This window comes from Triticum aestivum, chromosome 2A, assembly GCF_018294505.1.
Source record: "Triticum aestivum cultivar Chinese Spring chromosome 2A, IWGSC CS RefSeq v2.1, whole genome shotgun sequence".
In the NCBI taxonomy this organism is placed as follows: Eukaryota; Viridiplantae; Streptophyta; class Magnoliopsida; order Poales; family Poaceae; genus Triticum; species Triticum aestivum.
This window is the reverse complement of record NC_057797.1, coordinates 780428943-780448949: the sequence shown is the minus strand read 5'-3', so window position 1 is coordinate 780448949 and position 20007 is coordinate 780428943. Positions and strand designations below refer to the sequence as shown.

Below are 20007 nucleotides of genomic sequence, written 5' to 3'. Positions count from 1 at the left end.
TTTGAAGTAGTTCAAAATGGAACAGTCAAAGAAAGAGTTCTTGCCTGTGTTACAAGGTGTGAAATAGAGTAAGACTCAAAACCCGACCACGGCAAAAGATAGAAAGAGAATGAAAGTCATTCCCTATGCCTTGGCCATAGGTTCTATAAAGTATGCCATGCTGTGTACCAGATCTATTGTATACCCTACACTGATTTTGGCAAGGGAGTACAATAGTGATCTAGGAGTAGATCACTGGACAGCGGTCAAAATTATCCTTAGTGAAATAAGGATATGTTTCTCGATTATGGAGGTGACAAAAAGGTTCGTCATAAAGGGTTACGTCAATGCAAGTTTTGACACCAATCTAGATGACTCTAAGTCTCAATCTAGATACATATTGAAAGTGGGAGCAATTAACTAGAGTAGCTCCGAGCAGAGTATTGTTGACATAGAAATTTGCAAAATACATACGGATCTGAATGTGGCAGACCCGTTGACTAAGATTCTCTCACAAGCAAAACATGATCACACCTTAGTACTCTTTGGGTGTTAATCACATAGCGATGTGAACTAGATTACTGAATCCAGTAAACCCTTTGGGTGTTGGTCACATGGCGATGTGAACTATGGGTGTTAATCACATGATGATGTGAACCATCGATGTTAATCACATGGTGATGTGATCTAGATTATTGACTCTAGTGCAAGTGGGAGACTGAAGGAAATATGCCCTAGAGGCAATAATAAAGTTATTATTTATTTCCTTATATCATGATAAATGTTTATTATTCATGCTAGAATTGTATTAACAGGAAACATAATACATGTGTGAATACATAGACAAACAGTATGTCACTAGTATGCCTCTACCTGACTAGCTCGTTGATCAAAGATGGTTATGTTTCCTAGCCATAGACATGAGTTGTCATTTGATTAACGGAATCACATCATTAAGAGAATGATGTGATTGACATGACCCATTCCGTTACCTTAGCACTCGATCATTTAGTATGTCGCTATTGCTTTCTTCATGACTTATACATGTTCCTATGACTATGAGATTATGCAACTCCCGTTTGCCGAAGGAACACTTTGTGTGCTACCAAACGTCACAACGTAACTGGGTGATTATAAAGGAGCTCTACGGGTGTCTCCAAAGGTAGATGCTGGGTTGGCGTATTTCGAGATTAGGATTTGTCACTCCGATTGTCGGAGAGGTATCTCTGGGCCCTCTCAGTAATGCACATCACTTAAGCCTTGCAAGCATTGCAACTAATGAGTTAGTTACGAGATGATGTATTACGGAACAAGTAAAGAGACTTGCCGGTAACGAGATTGAACTAGGTATTGGATACTGATGGTCGAATCTCGGGCAAGTAACATACCGATGACAAAGGGAACAACGTATGTTGTTATGCGGTCTGACCGATAAAGATCTTCGTAGAATATGTAGGAGCCAATATGGGCATCCAGGTCCAGGTCCCGCTGTTGGTTATTGACCGGAGACGTGTCTCGGTCATGTCTACATTGTTCTCAAACCGTAGGGTCCGCACGCTTAAGGTTTCGATGACAGTTATATTATGAGTTTATGAGTTTTGATGTACCGAAGAAGTTCGGAGTCCCGGATGAGATCAGGGACATGACGAGGAGTCTCGAAATGGTCGAGACGTAAAGATCGATATATTGGACGACTATATTCGGACATCGGAAAGGTTCTGTGTGGTTCGGGTATTTTTCGGAGTACCGGGGAGTTACGGTAATACGGGGAAGAGTATTGGGCCTTAATGGGCTTTAGTGGGAAGGAGCCAGGAGGTGGCGCGCGCCCATGCCAAGCCCAGTCCGAATTGGACAAGGGGTTTGGGGCGCAGCCCCCTCTCCCTTCCTTCTCCACTTCCCTCCTTTCCCCCCTTCTCCTAGTTGGACTAGGAAAGAAGGTGTCCTACTCCCGGTGGGAGTAGGACTCCCCTTGGCGCGCCCTCCTCCTAGGGCCGGCCTCCTCCTCCCTTTCTCCTTTATATACGGGGGCAGGGGGGCACCCCAGGACACACAAGTTGATCTTCGTGATCGTTCCTTAGCTGTGTGCGGTGCCCCCCTCCACCATATTCCACCTCGGTCATATCGTTGCTGTGCTTAGGCGAAGCCCTGCATCGGTAGAACATCTTCATCGTCATCACGCCGTCGTGCTGACGGAACTCATCCCCGAAGCTTTGCTGGATCGGAGCCCGGGGAGCGTCATCGAGCTGGACGTGTGCTAAGAACTCGGAGGTGCCGGAGTAAAGGTGCTTGGATCGGTCGGACCGGGAAGACGTACGACTACTTCCTCTATGTTGCGTCAACGCTTCCGCTTCGGTCTACGAGGGTACATAGACAACACTCTCCCCTCTCGTTGCTATGCATCACCATGATCTTGTGCGTGCGTAGGAAATTTTTGAAATTACTACGTTCCCCAACATCCACACCCCGAGGGAGCGTCTCTCTCTCACTAGTAGAAAAGGGGGCAAAGGTCCAAGCCGGGTCAGCCCATTAGTCTCGCTTCAGTCTAGAACCGGGACCAATGGGGGCATTGGACCCGGTTCGTGAGCCCAGGGGGCCGGCCGGGCAACGTGGGCCATTGGTCCCGGTTCGTCTGGACCTTTGGTCCCGGTTGGTGGGATGAACCGGGACCAATGGGCCTCGCTCCTGGCCCACCACCATTGGTCCCGGTTGGTGGCATGAACCGGGACCAAAGGCTCCCCTTTAGTCCCGGTTCATGCCACCAACCGGGAGCAGTGGTGGTGCCTATATATACCCCCCTCGCGCCAGAGCAGAGCACACTGCTCTGTTTTTTCTGGCCGAGGGGGAGAGGGCTTGGTGGTGCTCTAGATCACCTCCTATGCACACAAGGTGTTCGGTGGAATTCCCGAGCCACACTTCTTAAGCTTTCTCCTCTCCAAGCTCGACCTCCAAGCTCGACCTCCAAGCTACATTTTCCTCAATATTTGTCTAGATTTAGCAGTCCGTCACGCCCTGTCCCCGTCTTCACTGCCGTCGATCACCCGCGTCGAGCTCATCCCCGGCACCACCGTGGTGAGCCTCTTGTTCTTATCTTCTTTCTGAAAGGAAAAAAATATTCTTACTTGTATGTTTACATAGATACTTGTATTATTTTCTTACTTTTATTATTGCATCTTATATAGTGCGATGGTTTTGGTATCCGCCCCCGTCGGCCCTCGTCCTGTCTATGATTCGGATGTGGTATATATATTATCTTTATAACTATCGGTTCATTTATTGTTTATGAAAATTATGCCAACCAACGTGACATAGATTTTATTTATCTAGGATGTATGTGAACCGGAAATTCTAACCGAACCCAATTGTCGAGAATTTAAATTTAGTTGAAGAAGAAAACAATTTCTTGAAGTAAAAAATAAAAAAAATTGAGGAGGAGAAGATGATATTGGAGTTGCATGTTACGGATGTCGTTGATGATCACAAGATCAAGATGGATGCAATGCGCTTGAAGATTAGAAAATATGACATTCATACCGCGGCTTGGTATCATTATGTCGTCGGATCAATTGTTACCTTGGTTGCGATTATGATCGCCTTTGTTTTCGCATTTAAATGTTTTACATAGTTTCAATGTATGGTTTAATTAATTAGATGCTCTGGAGAGCTATATGTTGTTAGATGAGAACTATGTATGTACTTTGGTTTTAATGTGATGATGAACTTCTATTGATTTGGACACTTAATTATATATAATGCACACAGATGAACCGGCAATGGATGTACGGTGACAGACACAGCTCCGAGTACATTAAGGGCGTGCATGAGTTTCTCGATGCGGCTGAGGCAAACAAGCAGAATGGTTTTATTTGTTGTCCATGCACTAAATGTGGGAATACTATGTCTTACTCTAACCGGAAAATCCTTCACACCCACCTGCTTTACAAGGGTTTCATGCCACACTATAATGTTTGGACGAGGCACGGAGAAATAGGGGTTATGATGGAAGACGACGAAGAAGAAGAGTACGATGACAACTATGTGCCCCCTGAATACCGTGATGCTGCAACGAAGGGGGCTAGTGAAGATCAAGAGGAACCAGACGATGTGCCCAATGATGCTGCAACGGGTGAAGCTGCTGAAGATCAAGAGGAACCAGACGATGTGCCCGATGATGATGATCTCCGCCGGGTCATTGTCGATGCAAGGACGCAATGCGAAAGTCAAAAGGAGAAGCTGAAGTTCGATCGCATGTTAGAGGATCACAAAAAAGGGTTGTACCCCAATTGCGAAGATGGCAACACAAAGCTCGGTACCGTACTGGAATTGCTGCAGTGGAAGGCAGAGAATGTTGTGCTTGACAAAGGGTTTGAGAAGCTACTGAAAATATTGAAGAAGAAGCTTCCAAAGGATAACAAATTGCCCGACAGTACATACGCAGCAAAGAAGGTCATATGCCCTCTAGGATTGGAGGTGGAGAAGATACATGCATGCCCTAATGACTGCATCCTATACCGTGGTGCATACAAGGATCTGAACGCATGCCCGGTATGCGGTGCATTGCGGTATAAGATCAGACGAGATGACCCTGGTGATGTTCACGGCGACCCCCACAGGAAGAGGGTTCCTGCGGAGGTGATGTGGTATGCTCCTATAATTCCACGGTTGAAACGTCTGTTTAGAAACGAAAAGCATGCCAAGTCGATGCGATGGCACAGTGAGGACCGTAAGAAAGACGGGAAGTTGAGAGCACCCGCTGACGGGTCGCAGTGGAGAAAAATCGAGAGGAAGTACTGGGAAGAGTTTGCAAAGGACCGAAGGAACGTATGGTTTGCTTTAAGCGCGGATGGCATTAATCCTTTCGGGGAGCAGAGCAGCAATCACAACACCTGGCCTGTGACTCTATGTATGTATAACCTTCCTCCTTGGATGTGCATGAAGAGGAAGTTCATTATGATGCCAGTTCTCATCCAAGGCCCTAAGCAACCCGGCAACGACATTGATGATTACCTAAGGCCATTAGTTGAAGAACTTTTACAGCTAAGGAATGGAAACGGTGTACGTACGTGGGATGAGCACAGACAAGAGGAATTTAACCTAAAGGCGTTGCTGTTCGTGATCATCAACGATTGGCCTGCTCTCAGTAACCTTTCAGGACAGACAAACAAAGGATACCACGCATGCACACACTGTTTAGATGACACTGAAAGTATATACCTGGACAAATGCAGGAAGAATGTCTACCTGGGCCATCGTCGATTTCTTCCGACCAACCATCAATGTCGAAAGAAAGGCAAGCATTTCAAAGGCGAGGCAGATCACCGGAAGAAGCCCGCCATGCGTACCGGTGATCACGTACTTGCTATGGTCAATGATTTACATGTAATCTTTGGAAAGGGTCCCGGCGCACTAGCTGTTCCGAATGACGCTGAGGGACACGCACCCATATGGAAGAAGAAATCTATATTTTGGGACCTACCCTACTGGAAAGACCTAGAGGTCCGCTCTTCAATCGACGTGATGCACGTGGCGAAGAACCTTTGCGTGAACCTGCTAGGCTTCTTGGGCGTGTATGGAAAGACAAAAGATACACCTGAGGCACGGGAGGACCTGCAACGTTTGCGCGAAAAAGACGGCATGCCTCCGAAGCAGTATGAAGGTCCTGCCAGCTACGCTCTTACGAAAGAAGAGAAAGAAATCTTCTTTGAATGCCTGCTCAGTATGAAGGTCCCGACTGGCTTCTCGTTGAATATAAAGGGAATAATAAATATGCCAGAGAAAAAGTTCCAGAACCTAAAGTCTCATGACTGCCACGTGATTATGACGCATCTGCTTCCGGTTGCATTGAGGGGGCTTCTACCGGAAAACGTCCGATTAGCCATTGTGAAGCTATGTGCATTCCTCAATGCAATCTCTCAGAAGGTGATCGATCCAGAAATCGTACCAAGGCTAAGGAGTGATGTGGCGCAATGTCTTGTCAGTTTCGAGCTGGTGTTCCCACCATCCTTCTTCAATATCATGACACATGTCCTAGTTCATCTAGTTGACGAGATTGTCATTCTGGGGCCTGTATTTCTACACAATATGTTCCCCTTTGAGAGGTTCATGGGAGTCCTAAAGAAATATGTCCGTAACCGCGCTAGGCCAGAAGGAAGCATCTCCATGGGCCATCAAACAGAGGATGTCATCGGGTTTTGTGTTGACTTCATTCCTGGCCTTAAGAAGATAGGTCTCCCTAAATCGCGGTATGAGGGGAGACTGACTGGAAAAGGCACTCTTGGAAGTGACTCAATAATATGCAGGGACGGATATTCTTGGTCTCAAGCACACTACACAGTTCTACAGAACTCTACCTTGGTGACCCCGTATGTCGATGAACACAAGAACAGTCTGCGCTCCAAACACCCGGAGCAGTGTGACGACTGGATTACATGTGAACACATTAGGACTTTCAGCAGTTGGTTGGAAGCACGTCTCAGAGGTGACAACACTGTCTGTGATGAGTTGTACTTGTTGTCCAGGGGACCATCTTTGACTGTATTGATTTACAAAGGATACGAGATAAATGGGAATACATTTTACACGATTGACCAAAATCAAAAGAGCACCAACCAAAACAGCGGTGTCCGCTTTGATGCAACAACCGAGAAGGGAAAGGACACATATTATGGTTACATAATGGACATATGGGAACTTGACTACGGACAAGATTTTAAGGTCCCTTTGTTTAAGTGCAAATGGGTCAATCTGTCAGGAGGCGGGGTACATGTAGACCCACAGTACGGAATGACAACAGTGGATCTGAAAAATCTTGGGTACACTGACGAACCGTTCGTCCTAGCCAATGATGTGGCACAGGTTATCTATGTGAAGGACATGTCTACCAGACCGAGAAAAAGAAAAGATAAGGAAACGAATACATCATATGATGAGCCAAAGCGCCACATAGTTCTTTCAGGAAAAAAGGGACATCCTGGGAGTGGAGGGCAAGACAGACATGTCTGAAGATTATGAAAAGTTTCATGAAATTCCTCCCTTCAATGTCAAGGCTAACCCAAGCATCCTGATAAACGATGAAGATTATCCATGGTTACGGCGCAATAAGCAAATGACAGAAGCGAAGAAAAAGTGAAGACTTTCTCCCGCAACTATTATGATGATACCATGCCAAATTTGTAACAGACGAGTATGCTATGCCAACTTTTTCAGAGTTCATTTGAAAACTATGAATTTACGTCGAATTTTCTCTATAGGTGCATCTATGTTCAAATTTTAACTATTCAAATTTCAAAAGTAATGGCACTAACAGAAAGTTTATAATTTTTCTAAAACTAATGGCACTAACAGAAAGTTTATAATTTTGCTGACGTAAAAGCAAAAAGAATTAAAAAATAAAGCAAAAAACAAAAGAAAATAAATAATACAGAAAACAAAACAAAAAAACTGGAAAAAAATAAAAATAGCAACAATAAGTATTTTGTTGTAAGTAGAAACAAAATAAATAAAGCAACAAAGAAAACAAGAAAACAAAAAAAGTGTGTTCAAAATTGAAAACTAATGGCACTAACAGAAAGTTTATAATTTTTCGAAAACTAAAAGCAAAAAAAAATTGAAAAATAAAGCAAAAAACAAAAGAAAATAAATAATGCAGAAAACAAAACAAAAAAACTGGAAAAAAATAGGGCTCGCCCCTGGCCCATGACCATTAGTCCCGGTTTGTGCCACAAACCGGGACTAAAGGGTTGGCCATCGTTGCACCCAGAGTTTAGTCCCACCTCGCCAACCGAAGGGCGCCCACACCGGTTTATAAGCCCATCCCTCTCTGCCTTGTTGAGCTCCTCTCAAAGTGAAAATAGATGCCCCTATACAGGAAATTTGACCTAAATTCATAATGAATTTCTCTGAAATTCATAGAAATTGATTATGAATTTAGGTCGAATTTTCTCTACAGGTGCAACTATGTTCATTTTTTTAGTAAAGTTAATCACAAACTTGTGATTCACACAAATTTTAAAAAATTCAAATTTGAACTATTCAAATTTTAAAACTAATGGCACTAACAGAAAGTTTATAATTTTTGTGACCTAAAAGAAAACAGAAATCATTAAAAAACTATAAGTATTTAGTTCTAAGTAGAAATGAAGAAATAAATAGCAAAAAAGAAAAAATTCCTATAATATTTGTTATGACTAACTAAAATTACCAAATTGAGTATAATGATAAAACACAGTAATATTAAATAGCAGGAAAAAGAATGACTCAAAAATCAATTTTTGTAGTAAAGTTATTCATAAACTAGTGATTCACACAAATTTTAAAAAATTCAAATTTAAACTATTCAAATTTTAAAACTAATGGAACTAACAGAAAGTTTATAATTTTTGTGACCTAAGATAAAAAGAAATCACTACAAAACTATAAGTATTTAGTTCTAAGTAGAAATGAAAAAATAAATAGCAAAAAAGGAAAAAAATGCCACCTACTGGGCCACCACGGCCTGAATACGACTAGAAACCCAACCATGGGCCAGGATTCAGGCCCACAGTAGGCCCAGTAGGCCCACAGGCATTGCAGTGACAGATTAGGCCTGAAAGCCTGCAGTTGAGAGGAGCTCGAGAGGGTGGGCGCAGCAGCGCTTATAAACCACTCCCGAGCCCTCTCAACTAGCGAGGTGGGACTAAACTTTTGGGCGCGGGGCAGCACAAGGCCATTGGTCCCGGTTGGTCGCACCAACCGGGACTAAAGGTGGGCATTGGTCTCGGTTCGTGGCACCAACAGGGACCAATGGCCCCCTTTAGTCCCGGTTGGTGCCACCAACCGGGACCAAAGGCCGCCGCTTCCCGCCCTTTCGGCTGCTGAAAAGAGACCTTTGGTCCCGGTTGGTGGCACCAACCGGGACTAAAGGGTGCATTGGTCCCGGTTTTTACGATGAACCGGGACCAAAGGCCTGGGTATATAAGTAGCACTTAGGAAAATTTGACGAACTCATCGCCAGTTGCCCCCCTCCCCCCCGGCCCGCCCGACGACGCCGAGCTCATCGACGCCCCCAGGCTGCCCAGATCGACGCCGTCCGCTGCCCCGACGCCGCCCGCTGCCCAGGCGCCGTCCGCGCGCCGCCCCGACACCGTCCGCGCGCCCCTGTCGTCGCCCCTGCCCCGTCGCCGCCAGGCTGCCCCGAAGCCGCCCGCCGCCCCCGCCGACGCCGTCATCGTCGCCCGCGCCCATCGTCGCCGTCGCAGTCGTCCGCGCTCGTCGTCGCCGTCGCTGCGGGGAAGCACCACGCCGGCTCCCGCGACCCGTCCCCGAGGCCGTTCGTCCGCCGCCGCACCGATTCCAGCCGGCGACCTCGACCCCTCCCCGCGCTGTGAGCCCCTGCCTCCTCCCCTTTCCTTCTCATTGTCGTCCCCGCACGTCATCCGTAAGCGCGCGCCACCGCCAACCATCGTCACCGTCGTCGTATAATGCTCTGTATATGCTCACTGTATGTATGTATGTTCACTGTAATAATGCTCTGTATATGTTGTATAATGCTCGTTTTTGCATTTTTTTTGTTACCAAGAAAAAGGTCTATTTTTTGGTGATATGTATGTTCATATGCTCATTAATATTTGAAAAATGTTCATATGCAAAGAATTATTTTTGGATGAAATGAGATGAGATGAGATGTGTTTTGTGTTGGAGAAGAAAAGAGGAAGAAGGAAGAAGGAAGATGATGGAAAAGGAAAAGAGGGTCGAGGGGGGGGGGTCGATATATACCCCCTCCCCGATAACATTTTTTTCCATGTATATATGCAAAAGTTACATTTTTAGAAAAGTTTTATATATCTACCTAGGAAAGGAAGAACAAGAAAAAGAATGAGAGGAAAAAGGAAATAAGAAGAGGAAGAAAGGAGAAGAAGAGGGGAAATAAATAAGAAGAAAAAAGAAGAAAAAGAAGAGGAGAATAAGAAAGGAATAGAGGACAAGAAGAGAAAATAGAATATATATTCTATTTTTTCTTCTTCTCCTCTTTTTTTTTCTTATTTTTTTCTTCGATCTTCTCCTCTATTCCTTTCTTCTTCTCCTCTATTCCCTCTCCCGATAACTTCAACACGAGGGGGGGGGTCGATATACCCCTCGGATAACTTCGACATGAGGGGCGGTCGATATATATACCCCCTCTCGACTGTGATAACTTATACCGCGGGAGCACCCCCCGACCCTCTCGCTCGACCAAAACTCTCGAGGACACCCAAACCCTAAAAAAAACGATGTCGGTCTCCTACCCCCTCCCGCCGCGCCCCTACCCGACAAACTCTCTCGAGGCTACCCCAAACCCTTGAAGCATTGTCGAGGCCACCCCAAACCCTAGAGAAGCAGCGTCGAGGCCACTAATTAATATATATGATTCCTTACTATGATTAGCTAGCTAGTTCTACGTTTTCCACTAATATATCCATCTGTCATGTTTGAATAATAATTGCCATGTTGTAAATATTTGTAGAAACTATGGACACCGCCCGAGACGAAGCAAAAGAAGCGATGTTGAGGGACATAATCGCACAAGGAAGTGATGCCGTCTCGTTGTTTCTCAACGACACCAATGGTCTGGAAGGAGAGGGTGAAGAAGCTGGCTCCGGTGACCTAATGCCGGTGCAAGAAGGAGAACGTGAGGACGGCTCCGGTGACCCAATGCCGGTGCAAGAAGGAGACCGTGATGACGGCTCCGATGACCGAACCGAGTCCGGCTAGGTATATATATCGTTAAGCCTATGCTGACTAGCTAATTGATGCATTCATTGTTCTGGTATGTACACATATTAATCAAGTCTTTGTTCTTTTTCTAGCCCTCCGGATCGAGCACAACTGAGGTAAAGAGACGAGGCCCAAAGAAAAAGTTGAGCTCGGATGAAAGGATTGAGATCATAGCAATCGCGCCCGACGGCCAACCGATTGAACCCATCCGAACAAAGCACGCATTTGTTGCTCAGTGCGGGGTTCTGGTTAGGGACAAGATCCCGATCAGCATCCAGCAATGGTTAAAGCCGGCTACAGAAGACCCTGAGGTGTCTTACGTCAATGATATGCAGAAAAATGATCTTTGGACTGAGCTGAAGTCAAATTTCACCCTACCGCCAGAGAATGATCCGGAGAAGCTAGTTAAAGAGCAATTAATCAAGTCTTTTGCTCTTGAGAGGATGGCAGACCTATTCAAGAGGATGAACTCCTAGAACCAGATCGCATGCGAGCAATTCAAGAGGAATTGGCGGCATTCTTTCTTGACCACGTGATCGCTGAAGACGGAGAATACTATGTGGACCATGCGTCCTTAATTTAGGAGATTATATTTGTAAGAGATAATTATTGTATATATGTAGCCGGTAGTGTCGGATAGATATACAAGAACTTGTTGTTCGACCAATCTCTCGGAGAAGGAGAGGTGGTCGATATCACATCTCTCTGTATGCATATATGTTCACGACGATTTTCTGTTTCCTTCGTTTGCTTACTAGCTAGCTATAGCGCGTGTCTAGTCCTCTCTATACGTATGTATAGTACGTAGCATCGACCAAGCACGGACATAAGAGAGGAGACTTCTCTCTATTAATTAGCTATCTAACACAATATATGAAATACCTAAATTAACCCCCCAAAACCCCCAAACCCCCCCCCCCCTTTAAAAAAACAAAAACTCCAGCCACAGAAATGCTGACGCGTGGAGGTCTATTGGTCCCGGTTGGTGCCACCAACCGGGACCAAAGGCCCTCCTGACTGGGCTCGGCGCACAGGCTACGTGGAGGCCCATCTGTCCCGGTTCTGGTTTGAACCGGGACTAAAGGGTCAGGGCATTAGTAACGACCCTTTAGTCCCGGTTCAGGAACCGTGACAAAAGGCCCTTACAAACCGGGACAAAAGGCCCGTTTTCTACTAGTCTCTCTCTCTCTCTCTCTCTCTCACACACACACACACACACACACACACATTTTTTTCTTTTCTTTTCCTTTAAGGGGATGCTATCTTGTACACTATTTTGTGGTATGGTATATCTTGGGTATGACTAGTGTGCCCATACATGTGACAAAAAATCAAAGGAAAACTTTCCACCGAAAATAGAGTGGAGCTAAGTCTATTCTTTTGTTAAAGGGAATATATTAATACCAACATCATATCTGTTCACCTAGACTCTCCAACAAGATGATATCAAGAGTTTTCTTGCAGAGATATCAAGAGTTTTTCAAGAATGCACACAACCAAAATATTAAACAAAAAAGGTTTAACAACGGCAAGAAGTACACTGACCATCCCTTCACAAACACTTGTACCGCGAGAATGGTTTTCCAAAAGCAATGCCTCAAGAAATGAACGATGCGCCAGCGCCGCCCTTGCCAAATCCAACCACTAAAAGCCGGATCATGAGTTTTCATCATGAAGATCATGTCCGAGAAAGCAAACACCGTCTTCAACAACAACAAAACAGTGCAAAAAAGAAAACCTCCATTGCCACATACATTTATTAAGGTCGGACCTAAGTTTTATTACACTCCGAAGCTTGAGATCCGGTACTCAAGGAAGAACCCGCAAATGAAGTCCCATGCATGTTTCGCCGTCGCCGTCAGCCACGCTGGGCTTTGCCTAGCGACGTCAAGGAAGATCAATGAGGAGCACGTGCCGAGAATGGGAATTCGCCCCCGCTCAAAAGTGGAGCTAAGTCTTTGGGATTCAAATCCTCCAAAAAATATATGAAATTCCTTTAAAACAAAGTAGCCTAATAATGTAGCACTCCATATAGGAACGCTATATCGTGACATGACTTGAGAGATCACAGTTGTGGGCAGACTATCTTGACACGTTCACATATAGGAATGGATACATGCCAAGTTCTTCCTACTACGGCAGCCAGGCACGGATCCGAGAGGAACAAGTTTGACAAAAATAAATAAATAAATAAACAAAATGACATATTGGCAGCAGTAAAGTCCTATGAGACCGACACGATGACTATGTCGAAGGAGGTGGTGGATCGGTCTGGAGATTATGCTGTCATCCATATTGAATAAAAACCTTCCTGACCATTCGCTCCAACCGTATACACACTGTCTTGATCAATGGTATCCTGACATGACTTGAGAGATCACACTTGTGGGCAGACAATCTTGACAAGCTTATCCAGGTTCTTCCTACTACCGCCGTCCGGCGCGAACGCGTTGGCAGCTATACCCCGCATCTCTTGCATCCTGATCCCCTGATCACCAGCGAGCAGCGACGACACCGCCGCCTTCACGGTCCCGCGCGTCATGGGCTTCTCAAAGACCATGCCGAAACACCAGACGTCTGCCACCAGCCGCGCGTTCATCCTCTGGTCACTGAAGAAGGGACGGCACGCCATGGGCACGCCACCGGACACGCCCTCCAGCACCGATGCCCACCCGGCGTGCGTGACAAAGGCGCCCACGGCACCACCTTGGCGTGCTCAAGGCCCAAGAACCCCGGCGGGAGCTGCGGCCAGCACTCCTCCGGCAGTGACCAGAGGAACGGCGCGCCGGACGCCTCCATCCCAGCCGCTAGCTCGCGCAGCTCCTCCTGCCCTCCTACCACGGCGGTGACGACCGTGCCGAAGCTGGCGTAGCCGCGTAGGCGACGGCGCGGGCGGGGTGGCGGTCGAGCCAGGCGAGGCATCCGTGGGGGTCGCCGGGTCGGTGCAGGTCTCAACGGCGTCGCCACTGCCGGGGACAGGGAGAAGGTGGAAGGGGCCGACGGGGAGGCACTCCGGGAGCTCCGCGGCGAGAGCGGCGGTGACGTCGTCGTCCGGGAGGAGACCCGGGAAGGTGTTCAAGGCGACGGCGGTGGCGGCGCGGGGAAGGCGGTCGGCTATGCGACGGAACAAGGCGACCATTGGTGGCAAGTCCATGTTGACGGAGACCAGGCCGTCGGGGAGGTCCTGGACGCGGTAGCTACCGAGGCCCGGGTGGGAGGTGAGCAGCTCGTCAGTCAATCAGCGAAGCTTCCTCCATGCATGCATTCATGATCGATCGCGTCGTGTCTTCGCCGTGGAGGTGCGCAAGGAGAGCGCTGGGACCGCCCGTCCAGACCGGAACCCATGGCGCCGCCGCCGCAGCGGCCGCCTCTGCGGCCATCCACGCGAACGCGTCCCCGACCACGCAGGTTACCCTGGTGCCGCCCGCGGAGGCGCGAGCCGTCTCCAGCGCCTCCCTGACGCTGCCGGCCTCAGCAGCCGCCAAGAAGAGGTTCAGACGCATCATAGGGTGCGGCGGCGTCACCTCCCCGGCGCCACCTGACAAACCGTCCGCGACCTCCACGAAGCGTAGGTTACCCTCGAGCGCGTTCTGCTCCTGCGCCTGTAGCTGCGCGAGGGAGCTGGCGGTGGAGAGGAAGGAGAAGGTCGCCGCCGCCGCCACCGCCGCTAGGGTGCGCGCTAGCCGGAACAGCTTCACCGCGTGGGAGGCGAAGGGAAAGGCGATCACCACAACGTGCGGCGCCGCCGTCATCGTCTACTGTTAGTGCAAGCTAGCTAGCTACTGCTGTACTGCTGGCTATGCCGAGGGAAGAGATGCGGGGTATAGCTGTACGCACACAAAGTCACAATCTCAAGGTGGAAGAAGATAATGAACACGCTTGTCTTTTCGAGTTAATTGCACGTTGGTACCACACTTGCGCACCTACTCACGAATCAGTACCACCACTCGTGCATGTCGCAGTTCAGTACCACTATTCGGCCTAACCGTTATAAAATGGACTGACAGCCGTATAAGTGTGTATTGACCATGTACCTGACAGACCGGGCCCACCTGTCAGGTGACACGATGGCCAATCGGCGCGTGCCGGATGCGCTGACTAGGACGAGGCTAGTGCGGTGGGTCTAAGCGGTCTCGGTTGGATCGGTTGTCGGTCGGTCCTCACTCTTGCTCGACCTCACTCTCGCTCTCCCTCCTCTCTCCGATTCGCCGCCGCCCGCCGCCGCCACCGCCACCTCAACCGGCTCGCCATCGCGCCATGGAGGACGAGAGCAGCCAGGACTCCAGCGTTCAATACATGAACCTCTCCGACGACGAAGCCATGCATTATCGGGTGAGTTGTAGAGCTAGGGTTAGGGTTAGGTTCTCTGATTTGGGGATTTGATTTGATTTGGGGTTTGTCTCTTCCTTTTGCTCCTGTAGATCCCTGCTAGCATTGAAGACCAAGACTACAGTGGCATTGAGACAGCACCCATCGTTCTTTGCCATCAGCATGGTGTGGCGGCTGAGAGGCGTGTAGCATTTGAAGCATTTAACACGGGCAGGAGGTTCTTAGTGTGTCCTAAGAGTGTAAGATATTGTACAAATCTCTGTGTTAATAGTATTGTTTAATCTAGCCATGTGCATAGAATTGTGCAGTGCATAGAATTCATGTTGTTTAATCTAGCCATGTGCGGATGCACGTTGTTTAATCAGTACTCTTGTTTAATTGGGTAGCTGTGATGGTCATTTTGTAGCCATTTAGTACTACTGATGCTAATCATTGGATTAGAAAATGTGTTGATGCTTTCCATGTATATTTAATTTGGCCAGTAATTTTATAATTGGTCAACAACTTAGTTTGCAGTGCAGATGATCATTGTTTAGTTCACAAGAGTACTCAATTTTCCAATTATTTGATTGTTTAATGTCAGAGAGATTCAATGTCAAAAGCTCAAAATTCAGTGAGTGTTTAGTGTCAGAGGTCCATTCTTTAATTGGCTAGATTATTAAAGTGGTTTCTCAAACATGCTTAAAGTTCATTATTTAATTCAGTGACAGATGCTTAAATTTGATTTGATTTATATTTCATTGTTTAAAGTTAGATGCTCAAAGTTCAGTTATTATTAAAGTCAGTTGCTCAAAGTTTATTGCTTAAATAATTTGCCTAGGAGATTGATTGTGCACATGCTATGTTTGTTTATATTGCAGGAAGATGACAACTCTGGTATTGTTCTCTGGGTTGACCCAGAGTTGCATCCTACTTTGCAGAATGCCTTGCTGAAGCTATGGGAAATGTATCATGACAGCAAGAGTGATAGGAGGAAGGATAACCTGGAGAGTTCACTCACTATTCACCATTTGACTGAAGAAAAAAATAATCTAGAGGCCAACTATGACAAATTGGTTGAAGATGTGCACCAACTGTTCAATGCTCAAGAGGATAGGATGGTATATTTCAGCTATTTGCAGGCTAAGATGCAGAATGTGCATGTTTCTGATTCAATTGTATCTGACATGAAGACAGAGATGGGGAAGAAAGATGCAGAGATCTTCAAGCTGCAGGAGAAGTATAAAGTACTGATGAACCTAACAAAATCTCAAGGCACTTGCATCCAGAACCTGAAGTTCAATCATCTAAAATAGAAGGAAGTGCTTAGTACATCCACCAGGAACCTGCAATTCCAGGTTGATGAACTCAAAAAATCTGAGGAAAAGCTCACCCAGGAGAACACCCAGCTGCTCCTTCACATGGGTGATCTCAAGAAGGGGCATGACAAGCTCACAGCAAGGAGGGATCAGCTGAAGATTCAGATTGCTGAACTGTTGAAGTCAGAGGAGAAGAACAAGTAGCAATTGAAGGGGATCCTGGACATCTTGTCAGAATGAAGGTGTAGATGAAGAGGAAGAGCAAGAGTAAGAATCCAGATCAACATGAAGAAGAAGAATGCTTGCTTTGCTGACCTTTTGTGAAGTATGGTGTTGTTGTGAACTAAGTTGTGTACTATGGATGTGTACTTGTGAACTAAGTTGGAACTATGTTGTTGCTTTAAGTTGTCACCTAAGTAGAACTCTAGTATGTTGTGTAAGAATCTATTAATTAGTTGCATCAAGCTATCCTTTATGATTTGAGTTGCTTGTCATAGTTGGTTGATATGTTACATGATTTAAGTTGTTGTCATAGTTGCTGTCATAGTGGTTACTCTACTCATTTAGGGTCCGTCGACGTCGAGAACCCCCTAAACCATAGTGGTTACTCATTTAGGGTCCGTCGACGTCGAGAACCCCCTAAACCATAGTGGTTAGTCATTTAGGGTCCGTCGACATCGAGAACCCGCTAAACCATAATGGTTACTCATTTAGGGTCCGTCGACGTCGAGAACCCCCTAAACCATAGTGGTTACTCATTTAGGGTCCGTCGACGTCGAGAACCCCCTAAACCATAGTGGTTACTCATTTAGGGTCCGTCGACGTCGAGAACCCCCTAAACCATAGTGGTTACTCATTTAGGCTCCGTCGATGCCGAGAACCCCCTAAACCATAGTGGTTACTCATTTAGGCTCCGTCGACGTCGAGAACCCCCTAAACCATAGTGGTTAGTCATTTAGGCTCCGTCGACGTCGAGAACCCCCTAAACCATAGTGGTTACTCATTTAGGCTCCGTCGACGTCGAGAACCCCCTAAACCATAGTGGTTACTCATTTAGGCTCCATCGACGTCGAGAACCCCTAGAACCTAACCTAACCTAGCCAATAACACTAATCATCACATCTCATCATCAAACATTAACATTGCCAACAAACCTAGTCATCAAATCTCATCATCAAACCTTAACATTGCCAACAAAACTAGTCATCAAATGTCATCATCAAACCTTAACATTGCCAACAAAACTAATTATCAAATCTCCTTATAAAACCTTAACATTGCCAATAGCACTAATCATGAAATCTCATCATCAAACATTGACAAGGCCAACAAAACTAATCATCAAATCTCATCATCAAACCATAACATTGCCATAAACACTAGCCAATAACATTATAAATTAACTCAGGTAAGATAGTTGATAGCAATTCAGTACACTCAAACATAATCATCCAACCAGTTTTACTTGTTGGTTCAGTACAGTCAAACCTAAGCATCCAACCATGGTTCAGGACACAAAACATTGATTAGTACATTGTTTTGAGAAACAACAACTCATGACACTCATTTGTTACCACTTGTAGAAAACCAGGTCATCCAACCAGTGTGACTTCTTGGTTCAGAAGATGTAGAAGGAGTTGCATATCTTGGGGCAGTGAATGGCCTTGCACCACTAGTTGTTGGTTGTGACGTTGCACCAGATCTTGCACCCGATCTTGCAGGTGGAGGCTGCTGCTGTCATCTTGCAGGTGTAGGTTGCTGTTGTGATCTTGCAGGTGTCTTGCAAAAAGAAGCGAGATTGGTATTAGTAGTCAACATAAAAATATTAACAAATGCACTAGTCAACTAATACAAAAGCAGTGAGATTGGTATTACCACATGCTTGTTTTTCCTCATAGCCAAATCTGGTTTCAATTGTTTCAGGTAGTTGGTGTGTCTATGGCCTTGGAGACCACAGTTAGAGCAGGTTATTGTGGCCATTCTACTGTCGTCCTTTGGCTTTGGCACTTCAAACTTGCCCTTGATCCTCTTCTCTTTATTTCTTCCTCTCCTAACATGAAATTCTGGTGGATCTATGTCTGTTGCAGGTGTCCTTATCCAGTCATGTTTACCAGGTACAGGAAAGATCATAGGTTCATATGCTGCCAGATAAAAAGGTTTTTTGAAGAATTTACAAAAAAAAGTCCTCTGGAAACCTTTTGGCCTAGTTAATTGCTGAAATTCCATGGTTGCATGGTATGCCACCCAGGTCCCATTTTTCTGCAACCACATGTATGATTATCCAAGTTCACAGGGTGTGTTTGCTGCCCACTGGTCACTTGCCATAAATTAACACCAGCTTGAATGGGTTTGCAGTATCTGGCCCTCTCCTTTTCTAGCTCTAGCTTCTCAGCATAATGTGGTGTGATCTCCCAAAAAGCTGCCTTTCCTCTCTCTCTCTCTCTCTATTCCTATGCCACCTCACCATTTGCTTGTCCTTAATACCATCAACCATAGTCCTAATAGGCTTTTTCCTAAAATCAAGGATATACTTGTTGAACACCTCAGATAGGTTGTTAACAACCAAATCTGTCTTGCAATTAGTGTCAAAACCATGCCTAGCCTATGTTTTCTTAGGAATTCCATTAAGCCAGATCCAAGCATCCTCACACTCATTTCTCAAATCATTCATAGCAATATTAAACTTATGTTCATTGTAAGCATAACAGGCATTATCCATGCATTTCTTTAAGATCTCCCCCCTGTCGGGGATATACCGTGCGGTATGACCCGGCTGGAATGTTAAACCGGCTGGGACTTGGTAAACCGGCGAATGGTAAACCGGCGGAGAGTTAAGACAGAGAGTCAAGACAGATGGCTAAGACAGACGGTAAACCGGCTAGTGTTAAACCGGCAGACAATGTTAAACCGACAGACAATGTTAAACCGCCAGACAATGTTAAACCGACAGAACAATGTTAAACCGGCAGAACAATGTTAAACCGGCAGACCAATGTTAAACCGGAAGACCAATGTTAAACCGGCAGATGTTAAAGAAGCCCAGGAAGGGAAGTCAAAATAGTTTAAGTTAAAGTCCGAGTTGGACTCCACATGTAACCCGCCCCTTCAACATATATAAGGAGGGGCAGGGCTCCTCAAAGGGGACAGGCAAGAAGAAACAATCTTAGGGCTAGACACAAAGAGGAGAGCCGGTTTACGGCGACTCCCTCGTGATGATAATGAGATCTAGCCTCAAACAGCATGTAGGGTTGTTACCGGATGATGTCTTCCGGGGCCCGAAGCTGTCTAAACCCTTGTCTTGTGTTGCGCTTCTCGATTCCGCTCAACCCCTCTCAAGCTACCACATAGATGCATTGGCCTCGCGACTAAGTCCTCAAACTAAGGACATCTGACGTGTCAAATCCACGACAGTTGATGCCCACCGTGGGGCCTGCGCCCGGTGTTGTTGAGTTTTTGAAGGGAAATCTTTAAGGAACGAGAAGCTCGCGATTGCCGGATGAATAAGAGTCGGCGCGAAGTTAAGGGATTGAGGAGATAGCAACCTGAGGAAGAGCCGGTACGGAACAATCACGCAAGATAACCCGGCATGGGACGAAACTTGGTCAGAGCCGGCAAATTCACCATGTTATGCTTCGAATCATGATTAACCTTGGGGCTCGATGTATGACGAGGT

At 46.3% G+C, this 20007-nt stretch overlaps 1 pseudogene; it reads right to left on the bottom strand.

The window, feature by feature from the left end:
• Positions 1–13084: 13084 nt before the first annotated feature.
• Positions 13085–14459, bottom strand: LOC123186724 (anthocyanidin 3-O-glucosyltransferase-like; annotated as a pseudogene).
• Positions 14460–20007: the final 5548 nt, after the last annotated feature.